This window comes from Benincasa hispida, chromosome 3 (genome assembly GCF_027475165.1).
Source record: "Benincasa hispida cultivar pf3 chromosome 3, pf3_genome.v1.1, whole genome shotgun sequence".
Classification (NCBI taxonomy): domain Eukaryota; kingdom Viridiplantae; phylum Streptophyta; class Magnoliopsida; order Cucurbitales; family Cucurbitaceae; genus Benincasa; species Benincasa hispida.
Genome location: NC_143480.1, coordinates 15,551,027 through 15,566,541, shown reverse-complemented (window position 1 = coordinate 15,566,541; position 15,515 = coordinate 15,551,027). Strand labels below are relative to the sequence as shown.

General features: G+C 31.8%; 1 pseudogene; it reads left to right on the top strand.

The window, feature by feature from the left end:
* The first annotated feature begins 6,952 nt into the window (after positions 1–6,952).
* Positions 6,953–9,987, top strand: LOC150037056 (zinc finger BED domain-containing protein RICESLEEPER 3-like; annotated as a pseudogene).
* The last annotated feature ends 5,528 nt before the right edge of the window (positions 9,988–15,515 follow it).

Below are 15,515 nucleotides of genomic sequence, written 5' to 3'. Positions count from 1 at the left end.
TTTATTTTTCTATAATATTATTTGTTTATATAGCAATTATTTTATTAGTGAGAGTTGTAAATCTCTCCGGTTATCTTTTGAATAGATTCGTTGTAGCTGCCATTTTTTCGAAAATCATGAGTGTAGAAAAGTTTTGTAAAATATCTGGTTCATGACCATAAACTAAGTTTAGTGGCGAGTCTTTATGATAAGCTACTATTCTAATATGTATAAGTGACGCAACATGCAAAATAACATGTCCCGACTTGATAACTTTGTTATTTGAGCAAGTAATCTTGCAAATGCAAGGTTCCAACTTGATAATAAACACACATGTAGCCATCTGCTCGATGAGTCTATTAATACTATAAAATATCTAAATGATCCACTTCGTAGGTTAATAAATCCACATATATCACCATGAATTCATTTTAAAAATGCAATTGATTCAATCCTCACTTTAGCTAGTGATGGTCTAATTATTAATTTTCCTTAAGAGCAAATATCACATGATAATTCATCATATTAAAGAATCTTCTGACTCTTCAATAGATGTCCATGTGAATTTTCAATAATTCTTCTCATCGTTATAGACCTTAGATGACCCAATTGGTCATGTCAAATTGTAAAAATATCTGAATTCATGAACTTCAGGTTCATTGTTGCATATATTTCAGTTACTCATATATGAGTATAATATAATCCAGAAGATAAAGTAGACAACTTTTCCAATATCTCTTCATGTGAGAATCTATAATACAAAGATATTCTATCTCATTATTTCTATCCATCTCTTGAAGGAATTCTAAATAGAGATCCTTTGAGTAGTGGAAGTGGATCGTTCCAAATCCCATTCAGAATGAACACAATAGTTACAGTCTTAAACGAAAACGAACAAATTATGCATAAACAGAAATTACAGTATGCTACAAGAAGATACAAGGGATAAAGTATACGTACATTTGAATAATTCTTCTTCAAGTATCCCTTGATCATTTAGCAAATTGTTCAGTCAACACGAACACGAACACGAACACAATGAACGAAACAACCAACAACACGAACAACTGGATGCACCTCGAGTCCAACTCGATCCTCGAACTAAATTAGAACACCACCACAAGTGTTATCTTGGTATTCTCAATGTGAGAATCCAGGAGTTGTGGGCCCTGTATGATCTTGGATTGAGGAAAACATGAGGTAGACGATCGAGTAAGTGGAAGATAAAAACTGATAGACGATGTACTCGATCGTTTAGAAGATGAAAGCTATCGTATAGACTTTACTACTCGATCGTGTAGCAACGATCAAGCGAGTAACTATCGTATAGTCAACTCGTAGCTCGATCGTGTATGCTCTCAGCGCTATCGCTTAGTAAAAATACCTTTTACTTGATAGCCATTTCCATGAGATTTTTCGAATGAATCATCATCTAATTTTGAAATACAATTTTCCTTTTTATCTCACGGTTACCATAAAACTTCCAATAACCTCCTATTCAATTCGGTTATTAGAGAAAAAGAATTAATTTTCATATAATTAATATATTATAAATAAATATGATAACCAACTTATCATGTTATATTTATAACTCATAGTTTTAATATTTCATCATATGAAACATATAAACTATAGTTATTTTTTTATTTTATGGTATTTAATATAAACCATGTTTATATTAATTCCTCCAATTAATGTATCTAATACATCATATCAATTATATCACATATAATTGAATTTCCTCTTGTTAATTTGAACACTTCAAACTAATCAAAAAACTGATTCTCAACTTGAACCCATTGAGCTACCAAGGGGACCTTATGGACCTGTAGCTTGAAACTCCAACAGTATGTGAATAACTGACTAAACTCTTTAGTCACAAGATCCACCATCCGTTAACTGTTAGTCACTCCTCTAAAGACCGACAGCTATACTCTTTGCACTACAGATATATTTCTCTGTCCATATGACCAATCAACAGTGCGATGACCCTTCACAAATTGCTTGTAAGTACAACTGGGTCAATTTACCGTTTTGCCCCTGTAGTTACATTTAACTCCTTAAGTATCACTGATTTCTCTAATGAACAATAAGTCATAGTCCTACTATGACTGAGTCCTCTATTCCAAAGAGAGAGTGTGGCCACTATGTTCAAGACCCGGAATCAGCCCTTAAGGGAGCAATATATCTACTTACCCCTGCTTCAAGAAGGAGTGAATTTTGTCTTGTGTAGTTGAGTTCCCAGCTCCCCAATTAGACGAATCCCCAAAAAGGTAGGCTTGTTGAGTTGGCAATCTGGCCACTCTCACCCATACTAATCAAAGGACCGCCATCATGAGCAGGAGTTCCCAACTCACTCAGGATTAAGGTCATGTCACCTATGGTCATCCTAATGAGATGTAAGTCTCAATTATCAACAGCGTTATATAAAGAGACTAATCATCTCGTGGTCCGGTCTTATACAATCTCTTTGTATAGGATACCCTCTTCGCATGTCTTCACATGAATGATCAGGATCAGACTATTTGTAACACTTTATTACTTAAGGCACGATTCACTTGTATGTCTTCACATACAAGCTTAAGTTACATGAAATAACCACAGATCTTAGTTTATTGGATTTGAGTAAATGTATATAAAATAACGTTTATTTTATTAATAACAAATGTGTACAAAATGTTTACAAATTACGAGACCACCGGGAGAATTAGGACACCAATCCCAACATCTCCATATGATAACCATTGCAACATATATCTTTAAAACTTAGTAGATTTCTCTTTGATTGACTAGAGAACAATGTATTATCAATCGTAAATTTTGTTCCTCTAGGAAAAATAAAATTTGCTTTTCCAAAGCTTTCAATCAAATTTGCATAACTTGATATTGTATTGACTTTTACTTCCAATGTTGTCAATTTAGAAATAAGTTCTACTAGTAAGTATCGTGTGCGTAGTTACACTGGCTGCCAGACATATATCTTATTTGCTAATTTTTAGTCACTAAACATATGAAAATTGTCCATGCTTCTTCATTGATCAAAATAATTACAACAAGAGAAACAAAACTTTGAATATTAAAAGTTTAATTTTAGCTAAAACAATCAATAACTCGTTATTTTGTTCAACCTCAAGAAGACATGAAATGAGTTAAGAATACTTTTTAGAATATTTTTCTCGATATCGCTATTGCAAGAGCATATATGAGACACGAAATGTAGAAAAAATATCTTCTATAACATATTGATTTAAAATCTTAAAGCCTCAAGTGTATCTATCCACAACGAGCTTTAAGAATAATAGTTGTTTTTCGATGATCATATATTTATGGCATCCAGGTGTGTTTCAACATCAAGGATTCATAAAAATAACTACTACCATTAATATCAAATGATACAAGTTCTAATTTTGTAAAATTTATCATGGTAACACCATTATAAAACATTGTATTTATATTAGAAATTATATATATATATATATATATATATAACAAACATACAAAACAATATTTAATTTATTAATTATAATGAAAAGAGAGAAAACGACATACTTTTAAGACCTAGGAAAATGAGTTGTAAAATTGATGAGCAAAACGAGGTATGACGAGAATATGAAAACTAATAAAATATAATATTAAAATAAATATAATATAATGTAAGGAAACAAACAGATAAAATAAAATAACCAAAGTGGAATGGAATAAATTTCCAAATTTCTTCAATTTTTTTGGATTTCTCTACAATCTTCACACTTCCACAAATAACACGAATGACCACTACTATTTGAGTTATAAATTTCTTAAATATTTATAGTACAACTAGATTGAACTATTTAGATATCTTATTCATCGTGTTAAGTATTAGCTAACAACTAAGGTTCTTTCTATTAAATATTTTATTTTTTGTTTTCTATTTTAAAATTTATCTTTGTTTCGTTTCAATTTTTAATTATAGTTTTCATCTCTCTGGAAAAAAAATACCAAATTTATCGATTTAATTTGAAAAAAAAATTAAAGATTATCTAATGAGATTTAAAATTTAATTTTAAAAGCCATGTGAAAGTAGAGATCGACAAATATTAAATATTTTAATTGGACTAGTTAAACTTATTTTCGCACTACAAGTCTAGGATACGCAGTCATAGTCGTCAATAAAAAATAGCATTTTTCAAAACAATAATAATAAAGAAAGAAACAGACTGTTCCAATATTAAATTATTCCTATTACTAAAAAAAAATTAAAATTAAAATATTTCTGACACACTTTGATCTCACATTTTATTTTACTTGCTATAGACTCAAATCGTCAGTCAAGAGTGTAAAATTAAGATTGTTCAAATATCATGGTCTATGACAGATGGATATAATTGTTATTATTTATAAATATTTTTAGTAATTATTTTATGCTATTACATTCTATATATTTATAGATTTAACGTGACAAAGAGTCTTAAAAAAAGTGATAAAAAGTAAATTATTTAGAAGTAACACATAATGTAACATATCGCATAATTAATATAACATATTATTTTTATTAAAATGTATTACAGAATAAAAATTTTTACTTATTACATCATTTAGTTAAAAAAAAAAAATGGCACTTCAAATAAAAGTTTAAAAAATGGGCTTTTGGTTCAATTTTTATAGACTGAAATTTACGGAGGATGGCTACAAAATTGATAAACCGAGAGAAAAAAAAAATACTACATTTTTCTTGTCTCTAGAATTTTGGGATTGGTTTTTATATTGTGTGTATGATAAATGGGTATGAGTTGTTGGGTTGGTATCTATTATCCATATTTGTTAAACTTATAAAGAAAACCTGTGGGTTATTAAAACAACATTTTTACCCACTTAAAACTAACTCTAAAAACCAGTGATATTTTCATTTCTTTCTCTCTTCCTTCATATTCGCCGTTTGGATTCTCCCCATATCTGATTTTTTTTTATCGTCAAAAGAATGATAACTTTTGCATACGTCATGAAATGTAATTTTTATGTTTGTATTATGACACAATATTATAAGTATAGAAAAGAACATATATTTTGTGATTTTTTCTTGGAAACGGCCACATGTTCGTTCGGTTCATATTATTTTTGTGATCTTATAAAAAATGTTATTGTACTACATCACATTCTCACCATCATAATCAAATGAAAGGCAATTATCCTATGTACAATTTCAATTCCAAATATACTATCCATATTATATAAAAATAAATGGTATGATATGTGAAATAAGAATGTTAAGTTAGCAAGATTCAATATATATACATATAATATACCAATTAATAATTGAGATAATTACATTCAATATACATACAATATACAATATACCAATTAATTGAGCAACAATATGAAATGTATTTTGTTGGTATGTTTTATAGATTGAAGAGAATTAGAATTATTACAGTTTTTGACAATAATATATGGAAAAATAATTTATTATGTTCAACAAATTGAGAAAAAAAAATGAAATTGTCCAGTTTATGTCATACATGATTTGAGAAAATACGTGTATATTTGAAAATTAATCAACAATTGCAAAGTATAAAACTAAAAAATAAAAGAATGAAATAAAAAACAAACAGAGAAAAATAGAACTAATCTCGTTCACAAAAAACTGGATCAGATCTCCCAACTCAATTCTGCACAACAAACACAAACAATAATTACCAACTCAACTCAACTCTGCAAACCAACACAGACAATTTAACTCCCCGGATAATTTAACTCTCTAGATAATAATTACCAACTCAACTCAACTCAACTCAACTCTCTACTTTTATCATGCACCAAACACACCCTTAAAATATTACAATGTTACCTTAAAGTTTTCAATCAAATTCTTATTTGGTTTCAAAATTTCAAATAGTTATATTTTTACCATTAAATTTTGATTTTCGATTCAAATTGGTCCTTCGACTTTAATATTTACATTTTTAATCTTAATTTTTTAACTAAATATTCACGTCTAGTTCTTGATGTAAAATCCTAAATTTCCAGGTAATTTTCATTAAACTATCTTGAGTTATTTAGGTCTTTTTTATTTTGTTAAATTGAGGCTAAAATTGAATTTATGAGGTAAGATAATTAATTTAGGTGATTGTAGTCACAAGGTTTCCAGAGAAACATGTTTCGTGGAGTTGAACTCATGTTGATGTTGATTGGATACGAATGTGGTTTGATATAGTACTTGATCCTCTAATTTTCTCTCAGTTGAATGTACGCTTGACTTGGGGAAGTTGAAGTCTTGGAAGGGACTTGTATTTTCAAGGAATGTGTAGCTTCAGAAGTCTGAAAGTCTTCTGATTATTGGAAAAATTATCTCTAGGCTTCCTAGAGTGCCAAATTTTTCTCTCCCACAAAGGGAACTCCTCTAGAGTTCTCTGGTAGGCTTTGTGGGTTTGGGCTAGGGGTAAGCATGTTAGACTGAAAAATCGGTACAACCGACCCAAACAGATCGAAATGGAGTCGGACGGTCGAAAATCAAACAAAAGTGTTCGTTGTCAATTTTTGGTTTTTAAAACCGATTCTAGCGGTGGTCGGAGCGAGTTATTGATCTGACCCGACCGGTTTATTATTTTATTTTTTTTAAAAAAATTATAAAATGGCATTTTAAAAATTTCGGGATCTTCCATTCCACTTCCAGGCTAAGCCCTCAACATGATCGATCTTCTTCAGCGATCGTTCTTCTTCGTTCTAGCCGCTAGCTAAGCCAACCATCTTCTTCATTCCAGCCGGCCAGCCATCGCCGATCTTCTTTCTTCTTCGTTCTTCTTTGATTCTAGCACCAGTCCTGCAAATCCGTTCCAGCCGTCATCGATCTTCTTCGTTCTTCCTTCCATTCCAGCGCCAGCCAGTCGTATAGCAGCCTGCAGGTCCATATCCGTAAGTAGATAAATTATTGTTGATGGGACCAAATGTGGAGACTATTTAGGTTTAGTTTGATTAATTTGATGTATGAAGTAGATTAATGTCTGGTGTCCAAGGTTGTTTAATCAATAAATATAAATGATCCTATTTCACCATGTCAAATGTGGAGTCTGTTTAGGTTTAGTTTGATTAATTTAGTGTATGAAGTAGATTAATGTCTGATCGCCAAGGTTGAAGAAGACAAGAGAACACTATACTTTTAGCAGAATATAATTGGTTGGTTAAATCCATGGTTGTTCTCTAACCACTCCTACAAATATATATATGTATAATGTATATGATAAAATAAAATATAAATACTCACATTGCTATTATAATTAATTAGCCATCCCTTAATCTATTTCCATATTTTCTTTTCTAACAAATATGGGTTTGATGAGTTCTCTTTTTTTCTCCCTTAGATGTGTTTACTGTTTAGTTCACAATTTTAACAAATTTGAGTTGCATAGTTTCTTGTATTGAAAGTTTACATTTATGTAACAAATTGGAGATGAGTGTTGGTTGTTGTTCTACTGAGGTGAGGCAGTGTACATGAAGATTAGAGGCACTATTACTTCCTTTATTATCTCTTATGAGTCATTTGTGAAACTTGTTGAGGTATTGTGTGTTATGGTACGGATTCCTTATTTGCTCATGTTTCATGCATAAGGTGATAAGGGTGTGGGTATATGAGTTTTTGTAAATACTTTGAGACTTGAGTTTTTGTAAAGCTGAAATACTTTGAGTTTTTGTGAATTGTGTGATACTGACGTCTGACATGGTGTGGTTCAGCTACATGGATTCAATGGATATGGAGTTTGATGGAATTGCAACTGATGCTTCAAAAAATGAATGAGATGCAGAAACGGATGCTAATACAAATATCGTTGATGTTGATTCAGCAAATAAGACATCGGATGTTCCAAATCCACCAAAAAAAAGGAAGGTTGTGAAAAAAATCCATGGTTTGGGATCATTTTGAAAGGTTAAAAGGTGATCCTAAAGACCTTCATACTCAATGTAAGTACTGTGGAGTTGTTTATACATATCATTCTAAACGTAATGATACTGGAACTATGAAGAATCATTTGGAAAATTGTAAAAATTACCTTTACCAGAAAAAGAGAGATCCAACCCAAATGACATTAGCTTTCAAAACTAAAGACAAATACAATGTTGGGGATAATACATCACAACTTGTATGTGAGTCATATAGTTTAGAGAGTTGTTGGGAAACGTTGGTTGAACTGGTAATTGTTGACGAATTGCCATTCAAGTTTGTAGAGGGTAAAGGATTTAAGAATTTGTCTATAAATTAACATGTGCAAGTCAACCTAGATCTGTTGTTCCATCTCGGTTTACTGTGGCTAAAGATGTGTTTAAGTTGTATGTTAATGAGAAAAAGTGTTTGAAAGACATGTTTGTGAACAAGAAGTATAGAGTTTCTCTCACTACGGATTGTTGGAGATCGGGACAAAATAAAATTACATGTTACTAACTGCTCATTTCATAGATTCTGATTGGAGATTACATAAAAGGATACTTAGTTTTTGTCCAATTGAGAATCATAAAGGTGATACTATTGGTAAAACCATTGAAAAGAATTTGAAGGATTGGGGCATTGAAAGGGTAATGACTTTGACAGTTGATAATGCAAGTTCAAATGACACTGCCATTGCTTATCTTCTGAAAAGATTCAATAAGGGATTATTGTTTGGTGGAGAATTTCTGTATGTTCGTTGTTGTGCTCATATATTAAATCTCATAGTATGTGATGCTTTTAAGGAACATAATGATTGCATTTAAAGGATTCAATATCCTGTACGATTTATAAGATCTTCTCCTGCACGTTTTTTGAAATTTAAAAAGTGCATTGAAATTGAAAAAATTTATTGTAAGAGTTATGTGTGTCTTGATGTTCTCACTAGATGGAACTTTATATATTTGATACTTGAGGTAGCTGTGAAGTTTGAAAAGGCTTTTGATAGATTAGAAGATGAAGATGCTTCTTATAGACACGATTTGTCACCAAATAAGGAAGATCGGACAAATGCTTAGATATTGATTTAAGTTTTTGAAGGTCTTTTATGATGTGACGTTGAAAATTTCAGGGTCTTTGTACACCACTTCGAATATGGTTTTTCATCAGATTACAGTGGTTCAAAATTGTATACGTTTGAATGCTGGTCGTGCAAATGCAATGCTAGTTGGAATGGCCAATAGCATGAAGGCTAAATTTGAGAAGTATTGGGGGAACAATGGAAAAAAAAATAATCTATTGTTGTATGTTGCTATTGTGCTAGATCCTCGAAAAAAGCTACGGTTTGTATCTTTTTACCTTAAAAAATTTTTTGGGCCAGAGGTTGCGAAATCTATGGGAAATATAGTGAAGCAATGTTGTAGACGTCTCTTTCATGAGTACAGTACTACTCAGAGTGGGAGTGGGAGTACTATTACTAATACACCAATTGTCTTATCCTCAGAGACCATGATTGATTGTGATCCAATTGAAAAGGTGGGTGAAGACATTGTCTATGATACAATTGATATTGATTTTGAAGGCGATGAGACTATACCTTTCAAACAGGGGTCAAAGATTGATATTTATTTGTTGGAAGCCAAAGTTAAGAATGAAGGTGATTTTGACATACTTCAATGGTGAAAGATGAACAGTCATCGGTTTGAGGTTCTTAATCGTATGGCTAGAGATATTTTAGCAATTTCAGTATCTACTGTAGCGTCTGAGTCGATTTTTAGTACAACAAGACATGTTGTTGATTCATCACGTTGTTCATTGGCTTCAAAAACAATGGAGGCTCTCATTTGTACTCAAAATTGGCTAAATTCTGTCCAATAGATCTTGAAGTTCAGCATGACATGAAAGAAGCTTCATTATTTGAAGAAGGTATTTATTCAATTGTTTAACTTTAAACTTTATTCATTTGTACTTTGTAGTTGTAACTTGTTAGTTTAAAATCTTAATGAGGTTGTCTTTATCTTCTTAATCTTAATTATATAGGATTTAGAGCGGTTATGAACAATGAAAAAGAGATTCAAGACCTTCCAGATTTTGCAAAGTTTTCAGTTATCGATTAAGCATTTATCATGTGATTTTATTGTAATTTAGTTGTATTTGACAATTGACTTTATGTTTTATTGTAATTTGGTTGTATTTGACAATTGACTTTATGTTGTAATTTCTAATTTGATTGTATGTGACTATATGTCGTGTGACATTTCTATTTGTGACGTACACTCTCAACTCTCATATTAGTTTTGTTTTCAAATATATATGTATTATGTATTAAGGGTTCTTTAAGCAATTAAGCGAAGCAAACACAATCCTAAACAATGGACATGTTAATGGTTAAATATTAAGGGTTTTCAAATCAAATTATATCAATATTTTGTTTTTAATACCTCTATTCCATAAGTACTAAAATGTGAAATAGTATCTTAAATTCTGAATCACAATCACAAATTAAGAGAGAAAACTAAACATGATTGATAAGGAAGTTAACAAATAGTTGATTTTTGATTTGTATTAAAAAATTACTATTTATAACGATAATGATTTATAACTAAATATAACTTTTACCTAATAGTAAATACTAAATAGTACTAACTATTAAATATAGCAATTTTTCTAAGAATTTTAATAAATAAATATAATTTTTAAAATTAAAAAAATGAAAAGAAAAAACCGACCAAACCGACCGACCGATCGACTAGTCGGCCGGTCGTGTTTCTGCTCAGTCGACGCACGGGGCCGGTTTGATTAGATTCTGAACCGATTCTGGTCGGTTCGACGTCGATCTGGTCGGAAAACTGACCCTGACCGGCCAATGATCACCCCTAGTTTGTGCTAAGTTGGTCCATGAACTTGGTCCCTTGAGCTCAACTAATTGGACTTGGGTCTATTTGACATTTGATCCAAATTAAGTCTATTTTTTACTCAATTGGACTTTAGCCCAAATTTAATATCCAATTGAATCAAATTAATTTTATTCAATCCAATGGTCATGATGAAATCACATAATTTTTCAATTTATGTCTTCAAGTTCAAGTTTGGATACATTTTAACTTTTAATTGATCTTAAATTTAGTGATTTGTAATTTTGTCATTAATTTGGGAAATGACGTGACAATTTATGATTGATCCAAAATTTCTTATTCAACAAATGCCCTCTTTTTGAGATTCACTTTTTGAGATTTATGCAAATGTACGGGCGGATGAATCTTGAAAAAAATAAAGTTTGAAATCAAAATACAAGTTGTGTGTTTCTGAGTTTAACTCTATTCGATGTGTCGATTTAATCAAACTATGATTTGGTACGTAAGCTTGACTAAAATTTTACATCCTTGACACATATATCGTAATTATGTCAACTTATCGAACCATGAATTTAAGTCAAAGTTTTGATTTTTTTATTGACATAAGTTTTAATTTGAATTTAAGTAGAATTTATGTTCTACATAATTGATAACTCAAAGTTGAGCTACGAGTAAAATTGAACTTTTACCTAAGATGCTTGACTTGAATTTGGAATAGAATGTGAAGATGAGATTTGTACTTCACTCAATTTTAGTTTGGGATAAAATTTTGGATTATGCCCCTATTTAAATTCGAGATAAATTGGAGGTATTATCTACAATTTAATTTGATTGGGGATAAATATTTACATTTAGGATAAAATTTGGAATATGGCCAAAATTTTGAATTTGAGGTTTAATTTGATTTAAGAACATAAATCTCAATCAATTTGAACTCGAGATAGAATTTGAGTTTTATTTGAAATTTGATTTGGATATTAAAATGAGCGTAGCTCGAGATATGTAAAGATCAATTCAACCAACCTAAATAAACATTAAGCAATTAATTTCATGCAATCAAATATAACAACAAATTAATTGCACAATTAAAGTAAGAAAGGGGGAATTTTATAGTCGTTCGACGCAACGTTTTTTTTCTTGGTGCAAGAACAAACTCAATCATTTCCATGGTTGAGGATAACAACTCTTTTTCTTTTTCTTGGTGCAAGAACAAACTCGATCCTTTCCATGGTTGAGGATAACAACTGGGATCAAGGGCCAACCCTTACAAAGATCTGAGAAAATAAAAGAGCATACTTACAACTCTCTCAATAGAGTAGATTTACAAATTGTAGCACACAACAAATCAATCATCACAAGAAGAAGATAATTGAAGCTTGGAGAGAGCAACAATGGAGGCTTTGTGTTGTTTTGAGAGGATTGAAAATTAATGTAATTGTTGTTGTTCAAATTGTGGAGAAGAATGAGAGTTTAAATAGAGAGAAAAGTTGAAAACCAAATTCAATTTGGACGGTTGGATGTTGGTAAAAGAAAATTGAATGGTTGAGATTTAAACTTAACTAGTCATACAAACAAAAAATAATATAATAATATATATCTTTTAAAATCATTTCTTTTAAAACCCAACAAAAAGCAAATGCCGTCCAAAACTAGCTTTAGACACAAACATAAAATATTATTAAATTCATTTTTTAAAACCAATCCAAAAATCAAAATCCCACCATCTCCTCATTGCTCCAAGTGGCATATTTTAATTGGTCTATTTTGATGATAAAAATTTTGTTATGTCATCATCTCGAGATTTTTTTGTTAAGATTATTTTGGCCATATCTCCTTCGTTTACACTCCTATTTGAGTGATTCGAATTGCGTTTGAAACTATTGTTCTAAGTTTTATACAATGGACACTTCAAAATATTCAAATTGTTAATAAATAAAAGTAGGTTTGTGATCATCAAAATTTTACTGAGATTTGGGAGGAAAAAGATGAGAGAGAAGGATAATGGGGAAGGCGGTGGCTGAGAAAAAGAAAAAAAAAAATGAGATTGGTTTTTTTTAAAAATATTTTATTCGTTTTTTATCCCTTATTTATTTATTTGTTTTCAATTTTTTTCCTCAACTTCAATTTTTTCTTCTTCACGACGTTCTTTTCTTCATTCTTTTTCTTCTTCACGACGTTCTTTTCTTCATTCTTTTTCTTCTCAATTGCATTTTACGTTCTCTTTCTTTCTTGTTTTTTTGTTTTCTTTTTCTACATTTTTTGTACGTCTTCTGCAATCTCTTTTTTTTGTCTAACCAAAATCTTACTATTTTCTTCTTCTTCTTCTTCTTTTTTTAATGTTTTTGTTTTCCTTCTTTTTTAATTTTATTTTCTTCTCTTTTTTCTTCTTTTTTCTTCTTCCTTTTTTTTTTCCAAATAAGCCAAAAGACTTTGTTTTTTCTTCTTTCTTTCTTTCTTTTCTCCTTTATTTTCTTCTTCTTCGTATTCCTTTTTTTTTTATGTTGGAGGATTTCTTTTCAAATTTACTAACTTGCCCCCATTGTATTTTTTTAAGAACTATTGCATTTGAGGGAGTAACTTTTTTGTCTTATCGACTTTCACATATTTTGAAAAAGGTGGGCCTTTTTTAGGCATGTTGAGCGTGTTGGTGCATTCTACTAACGGAAGTTATAAGCATGTTGGGGCGTTTGTTAGCAGACGTCAATACGTCTCGCGCTCCTTACCATGCACTCATGCGCCAACTTAGGGTGTGACACACTGGTCCTCCTATTGTAAAATCACTACATCAACTCTAATGGTGGCTATGAGGGACGTTGGGGGTGTATGATGACAAATGTCAATGCTTCCCGCGTTTCTTACCATACGTCCGTATGCCAACCTAGGGTATGACACATTAGTCCGCCTTCTGTTGTGAAGTTATTGCATCAACTCAATTGGTGGCTGTGAAGACATTGGAACGTATGTTGGTAGACATCCATGCGTCTCGCATTTCTTGCCATGCACCCGTATGCCAACCTAGGGTGTGACACACTGGTCCTCCCTTTGTTGTGAAGTTATTGCATCAACTTCGATGGTGATTATGAGGGACGTTGGGGCATATGTCGACAGATGTCAATGCGTCCCATGTTTCTTGCCATGTGCTTGGATGCCAACCTAGGTATGACACACTAGTTATCCCTCTATCGTGAAGTTATTGCATCAACTCCAATGGTGGCTATGAGGGACATTGGGATGTATGTTGGCAGATATCAATGTGTTCGCATTTCTTGCCATGCCTCTCTGCGCCAATCTAGGGTGTGACACATTGGTCCTCCCTCTGTTGTGAAGTTATTGCATTAAATCTGGTGGTGGCTGTGAGGGACGTTAGGACGTATATTGGCAGACGTCAATATGTCCCTAATGGGCGCAAGTGCACACGTCGAGTTATAATATAGTAAAACGGTCAAGAGACCAAGTCTCGTCCTCTGAAAAATTGGTTTGATTCTTTTAGCTATTAAGAGATTCTTCTAATTTTATCTAGGGGACTGAACTAAGATGAATTAAAATCTAATCTAATCTAATCCTAAAAAGCGAATAAAAGATAATGCCAGGGCAAAACTAGACAAAGACATGTCCTAGGATGATGGTTTCATTAATGGATCAACTAAATTAATTATTTAGCCCTCAATTTCGTTTTATGCTAACCATAAACCTAAGAGTCTTTTATCTAGGTATCCTCTATCGAGCTTAACCCTTTCTCACACCTAATTATCAATTCACTCTCATGCAATCAATTAATTAGGTTTAACACTAGGTTCCTCTAATATCTATCACTATTAACCTCCTATCATTCTCATCATAGTTGATTAATAGTTTGACATGCTAGTTCCAATCTAATGCCCTATTTCTCAAGCACGACATCAAATTAAAATCATTCAAACAGTAGCTAATTGTTCAAATGCATTATACATAAGCATGCCAAAATAGTTTATGCATTCAATAAATTCAAGAAAAATCAACACAGTTTCACAATCCAAAAATTATGTCAAAACCCTAAGGAATACAAATCAGTTACTCGTGATAGTGATACAAATAATGACTATTCATATCATGTCCAAAATACAAAGGAATAGAAAATAAAAGAGGGAAGGAAGTTGTCCTCAAACTCGGGATTGCCCTTCAATAATCTCCTCGATCAACCACTCCTTTGGAAGCTCCGAGATATCGCCTCTTTCCAGGAATCGACTCCCTATGGAGGCCTTGATGGACTCTAACTAAAACCCTAAAACCCACCTCCCCCTCTTAGTTAGCAGAAATGTGATATTTATAAAAGCTATCGCAGTGTTGCAACACTAGGATGAGCGTAGTTATGCTGACTTGTTCTTATCGTAGCATAAGGCGCAAGGTAATCACTCTAATGTATTACACTTTTTGGATGAGGCATGCATGTTTCCCCGTCAAAGTCATAACATAGTTACGTTGTGGACAATGTTGTTATGCTATGATGAATCTTCAGCTACTACCTTGCAACGTAATTTTGGAATGTAAAGATATCGTCACGACACTCCCCTGAATGTATGATTCTGCCTTTCAACATAATGTTATGCTGTTGAGAAGAACCTCTTAACATTACACCACGGAATCCCCAATACATTGTCTATTGGTAGCCTTATGTATGCAATGTTATGTACCAGACTTGACATTTGCTATGCAGTAGGGATTGTCAGTCGATATCAATCCTCAAGTACCTTTGAAGAACAAGGGACTATATGCTTATGTATGGAGATAAGTTTTGATCCTTACAGGATACA